The 6,288-nt window shown below is 47.3% G+C and overlaps 1 non-coding gene across 1 annotated transcript; it reads right to left on the reverse strand.

Moving 5' to 3' along the window:
* Nucleotides 1–1,414: 1,414 nt before the first annotated feature.
* LOC119282845 lies at nt 1,415–1,573 on the reverse strand. The gene has a single exon (XR_005138890.1). It is a non-coding gene; the product is annotated as a U1 spliceosomal RNA (small nuclear RNA).
* Nucleotides 1,574–6,288: the final 4,715 nt, after the last annotated feature.

Below are 6,288 nucleotides of genomic sequence, written 5' to 3' on the forward strand. Positions count from 1 at the left end.
GGGAAGTAGTGAGGTGCCATCACACTCATAATGGGCAAACTATAAGTGTATGTATGCAGTTGCATAGCCTTCAAATTCTCGTTCATCTAGAGACTATGAACATACGTCATCCATACCTTGAGGCAACAGAGTTTGCAACACATGTATATTTGTTGCCTAGGTTTGTAAGTCATCGGGATACGCACATCCGCTTTAGTTCCATGTTTCAGTAGGAACGTGATTTCTTTAGCCTTGCTCAGACTGACGAGTTGGGTGTTGTGGACACCACTCATGTCCAATGGAGTATTTCATTGAACACGTGATGTTGATGGGCACAGAAGATCCTTCGCAGCGTGATTTGTAAGTCACAAACACCAGCAAACAAAATATATCATTATTTATAGAATAGACATGCCATTGTGTCATGACATAGAGTAACCACACCGTTCATATGCACAAAGCACAGATTTACTTAGCAAGTAATGATGCTCGGAAAAAGGTAAACTTTACATGGAGCTCCTAAAGCACCAGGGACACATGACCAAGGTTCGGCTCAAATATTTTCTGTATCACTCAGTGAAAAATTGTTGAAATATGGTGGCCCAGTCAGCGAAACTTTTTGAGACTTGTGATGCATCAGTAGAGCTAACATCTTCTATTGCGTCACCATCCAACTCACAACAGTTCACTCGTGATAAAGCCCTGTTCGGAATCCCACCAGCTCCTCGAAATACCAGGAGTTGCGGAGCCAGAAAACAAGTGCTCCACGTTATCGACTGTGACTCCACCTGCTCTGGGATTGGAGCTGTGGAGCAGAGGTACTCCGAACAGGGTGTAAATCTGCCAATGCTGGCCACTCTTATTTATGAAACGTTGCCTTCGCTCTGGACTCTGGTAATTTTTTGGATGGGTTCTCATGAATCAAACATGCTGAAACTTTGCTGCTACCTGCACATGTCTGTCTACTAGTCTTTTGTATGACCACAGATCTCTAAGCCTCTGAACTCACCAAGTAGGGCGTAAATTTCTGGTGCGAATGGTAGTAATCTACAAACAGGCTGAGATTTTCACTGACTGGGCCACCATGTTCCTTCGTTGTCTAACAAAAATTGCTTCTCATTATGGTCGAAAGCTACTAATCTAGCGGCTTGCTTTTTACCCCTCAATCTCATGCACAGACCAGTCAAAATTTTGGCACAGACTAGTCAAAATTTTGATTTTCTTTGGCATAAATCTTCAATCTACTTGCTTGTTCGTCTAGGCATAAGCATGAAGCCAAATCTTGCCTAGGAGATGACATCTTCAAATACTCTGTACTTCTTTGCTGCCGTCTTTTATCTGTTATAAATAATAATTAATATGATCAGAGTTTTAAAGAATAAAGGTTAACACAATATTTCTTTTAGTTGGCCAATAAAATTTAATTTCATAATTTGGCAGGGCTGCGCAGACGCGTACCCCCTCTATCATAAATTATGACGTCCACTCTCCCGAAGGAGATGGTAGATCAACGGACTCACTACATGCAATGTGAACCATTGATCTAGGCCATGAGCCTTCTTTATCGTTCAATGGACCCGGTCCATGTCAGTATGTTTAAAGGTCGCCCTACCCTCTAGCTATATACTCATCTTTACCGAGCCAATCTCGTTATTCTTTCGGTGTGGGACTAAACAAACGTATTTACTCTGGTGTCCAGGTGTATCTCATGTTCCCAACCGAACGCTGTCCACAAGAAAGGCCGAAGGGTTCACAGCCCGGTTACATCTAGCCCAGTAACACAAAGCACGGCCTCTTGCAGGGCGTCGTACACCCTGATATTCCTGCCGTTAGTCTGACTTCGTGTTTTTCTTTTTTGAATGTTAGTCGACTTCGTCTCATGCTCTGAAGTGAAGAGCTGGTATGGCTAACCGTCAACTTGCTAACCACGGGAAGTTCCGGCTCCTTTTTTTTTTTTGCGGAAATCCTTTGACATCCGGCCAGTAGCATGACTCGTACTCCCTCCGTTCGGAATTACTTGTCGTAGAAATGGATGTATCTAGATGTATTTTAGTTCTAAATACATCTATTTCCGAGACAAGTAATTCCGAACGGAGGGAGTATATGAGTATGTACATGGCCTATTAATTGTATGCGTATCAGTAATTAAGCTCAGTAATTTTCCATGTGCAATCGAGAAGGGATTACTATGTGTGACTACAACATACACTGTCATGTTCATCTCCTCTTCCAATTTCATGAAAAAATTCCTATATAATTAGGTGGGACATTAAAAATACATCCCAGACCTAGGCCTGAATCGTTGCCTGGGGTCAACATTTACGGGGTGTGTTGTTCCGAGCTGATGTTTTTCGAGTCACCTAGTGCTGCAGTGGTCCCGGACATACCACAGACTTCGACCACCGGGGTAGTCAAAGTGACAAAGGTTATCTTGTCTGAGGCGCAGATTGTGCATACGTTAAATGAACTTGCTCCGGAGAATGCTCGATGGGAGCTAGTCAGACTTGAGGACTTGTATAAGGTGGATTTTCCATCCGCGGAGGACCTGAATAAGCTTCTTAGCTTTGGCATCTGCCGGGTGCCAAGTACTGACTGCATCCTTGAGTTTGATGAGTGGAAGCAGACAGAGCCAAAGGGCACGCCACTAGTTCAAGTCTGGGTTCGCTTCATAGGGACACCATCTAAGCCTCTCAACGATGTACGGATTGTGCGCAATATTGGGACGCTCAACGGAAAGACTAAACGCGTGGATATGTCTTTTACTCGTGCACATGGAGTTGCAAGATTGCTTGTCAGTGTGCTGGACATTGAGTATATACCGGATGTGGTCAGATGGACACATGCAGGTATAGTGTACAAACTAGAGATTGAGTTCGAGGATTTTGAGTTGTTTCTCGAGATGAACCAAGAGGTGGTGATGTGCACATGTCTGACAAGGATGATGGTGTGGGTTCTCAAGAGAAGAGAGATGACAACGGTACACGAGATGGCACTGTTCCGACGAGTGGCAAGTCCACTCAGTCTGTACCAGAGAAGGGGGCTGCACCTCACTCCTCTACACCCGTGAACACACTGAGATTTGGTTCGTTCGGGTCATCCTCCGCACCTCCTCGTCTCTGGAGGGATCAGGTTGAGAGTGACGATGTCGCTGAGCATATGTTGCCGCCCCTTATTCTGGCGACGCTTGAGGCTGAGATACCCCCGACGATGCTGTTGGGGGAGGACTCTCGGTAGCGGAGTCCGTCGCGTGTCTCGGGGCCGAGGAGTCAGGGAGGGATGTGGATGGACAACACCGGGAAGGAAGCCCAAGGTTGTCCCCTTCACCACTTTCTGCGCGGCGGATGGAGGCTTCCCCCCAGAGCGAGGTTACGGTACCAACGAGGGTCAGTTGCGGGCAGGAGGACTCCTCCCGGAGCGAGGCCTCGGTACCGCCGAGGGTTAGTGGCGGGCAGGAGGCCCCCGTTCCTACCCCTCTCGAGGCACCCCCTGGGAGTGCCGCCGGTTTCTTGAGGAGTGGGCCAGCAGAGCAGGAGGCCCCCGTTCCTACCCCTCTCGAGGCACCCCCTGGGAGTGCCGCCGGTTTCTTGAGGAGTGGGCCAGCAGAGCAGGAGGCTTTGAGGGCATGCTCTTCTCTTTCGACTTCACCGGGGTCTCCGGCACCTTCGACCGTGGTGGCGGGTGCGGAATCTCCGGTAGGGCTAATGGCAGGCGGTCATAGTCCGACGGGATTGGTAATGCCCGGTCCGCTCGGGAGTCAGGCAGGAGGCCTTACCCAGAGTGGGCCTTCGCGGGACGAGATCGGCGTCTTCGGAGGGATCACAAATCCCATGTCTGACGGCCGACGAATGAGCTGCCATCACCAGGATCAGTCAGACATAGGTGACCTGCAGCTAGGGCACGCCATGCGGACGGCCAAGCTTCGTGACATTGAGGTCACTACTGGTATGTCTGTTAATACTCCCAATTCCATTTTGCATTTTTCCGATGATGAGATAATAAATAATGCAAAGCAGCTGGGAGTCTCACTAGGCAGTAATGGAAAAGAAATTGCAAATCTATTAATGGTATTCTTGACTTGGAAGCGGAGCATGCTTTAGAGATGATTCGCAACCTTGCGGCTGTTAAACGTTAAATGATTCAGAAATAGATTCTTTGGATGTTAGGGCTCTTGATAGCCTTTGTGCGGCTCTTCTACCCATACCATCTGAGATAGAGGAGGACGAGAGTCTTATATCTCTGATGTCGCTTGAAGCTACGTCAGTATTTCCCCAAAGAGGAAGGGATGATGTAGCACATCGGCGGTAGTTTTTCCCTCAGATATGAAACCAAGGTTATCGAACCAGTAAGAGAACCAAGCAACACAACGTAAACAGCCCCTACACATAAATAACAAATACTCGCAACCCAACATGTTAAAGGGGTTGTCAATCCCTTTCGGGTACGGCGCCTCAAGATAGGCAAAGGACGTGAGGTAAATTTGTAGTAGATTGATAGATCGAGCACCAAATAAAATAAATAAGAATAAATTGCAGCAAGGTATTTTTGTATTTTTGGTTTAATAGATCTGAGAATAAATGCAAGAGAAAATAGATCGCAAAGGAAAAATGTCATGAAAAGAGACCCGGGGGCCGTAGGTTTAACTAGTGGCTTCTCTCGAGAAAAATAGCAAACGGTGGGAAAATAATTATTGTTGGGCAATTGATAGAAATTCATATAATCATGACGATATCCAGGCAATGATCATTATATAGGCATCATGTCCAAGATTAGAAGACCGACTCCTGCCTGCATCTACTACTATTACTCCACACATCGACCGCTATCTAGCATGCATCTAGTGTATTAAGTTCATGAGAAAATGAAGTAATGCAATAAGAACGATGAGATGATGTAGACAAGATCCTTTTATCTATTGCGGCAGATATAGATCTCATCTTGTTACCTTAGTAGCAACGATACATATGTGTCGGTTCCCTTCCTATCACTGGGATAAAACACCGTAAGATCGAACCCACTATAAAGCACCTCTTCCCATTGCAAGATAAATAGATCAAGTTGGCCAAACAAAACACAAAAATCCAAGAAGAAATATGAGGCTATAAGCAATCATGCATATAAGAGATCAAAGAAGATTCAAATAACTTTCATGAATAAAAACATAGATCTGATCATAAACTCAAAGTTCATCGGATCCCAACAAACACACCGCCAAAAAACTTATGTCATATGGATCTCCAAGAGACCATTGTATTGATAATCAAGAGAGAGAGGAATCCATCTAGCTACTAACTACGGACCCGTAGATCTACAAAGAACTACACACACATCCACTACAAAAAAAAGACACATCCTTGACATTTTGGGCTGAACGAATTTTTTTTCTGTCATACATATGACACTTCTATGACGATAATTGTGACAAAACCCGGTATCATCATAGATGTGGTGGGCTCCTACTTCTATGACAAAAAATCATGACAGAAATGGGCTTTTCGTCCTGGGTGGGCCGGAGACGCAGCTGCATAACATTCTTTAGGCCGTCCATGACGGAAAAAAACGTGGTAGAAGCGAGGGGGAGGAAAATTTCGGGGAGTTGCCTGTTATGGTGGGAGAGCGATGCGCGTTTCTCTCGTACAGGTACGCGCGTGTGTGTGAGGCGTTGGCTCTAACTGAACCCGAGCGAGACGTTGGGCTCTAACTGAACCCGAGCGATTGCACTGCAGGCTACGCGTTACTGAACCCGAGCGATCGATCGATGGCTGTTAACTGAACCCGATGGAGCGATTCCTTCGCTACTGCTGCTAACTGAAGCCGGTCGATGTTGCCTTTGGGATGAACAGTGATCGTTGCGGGGGAGGGGGGTTTGGATGAACAGTGAGCGGTGGCGTTGCCTCTGGATGAACAGGAACCCGTGGTGTGGAGGGCTGGATGAATAGTAGACGATGGAGGGGTGGCCGTGGAGGGGTGGTTGAACAGGACCCCGTGGTGTGGAGGGCTGGATGAACAGTAGACGGTGAAGGGGTGCCCGTGGAGGGATGGTTGAACGACAGCCGGTGGAGTAGCGTGCGGTGGAGGCTGGATGAATAGGAGCCCGTGGAGGCTGGAGGAGGTCGACGGTAGCCCGTGGAGGCTAGAGGAGGTCGACGGTGGAGATGAACAGTATCCCGTGGAGTCCCGTTTTGCGTTACGCCACACCCCACCCCCACCCCCACCCCGTTTCGACCGTAGCGCTCCAACACAAGTCCATTTCATCCGTTTTGCGGTACGCCACACCCCTCCCGATGAACAGGACCCCCATTTCGACCGTAG

This window comes from Triticum dicoccoides, chromosome 3B (assembly GCF_002162155.2).
Source record: "Triticum dicoccoides isolate Atlit2015 ecotype Zavitan chromosome 3B, WEW_v2.0, whole genome shotgun sequence".
NCBI lineage: Eukaryota > Viridiplantae > Streptophyta > Magnoliopsida > Poales > Poaceae > Triticum > Triticum dicoccoides.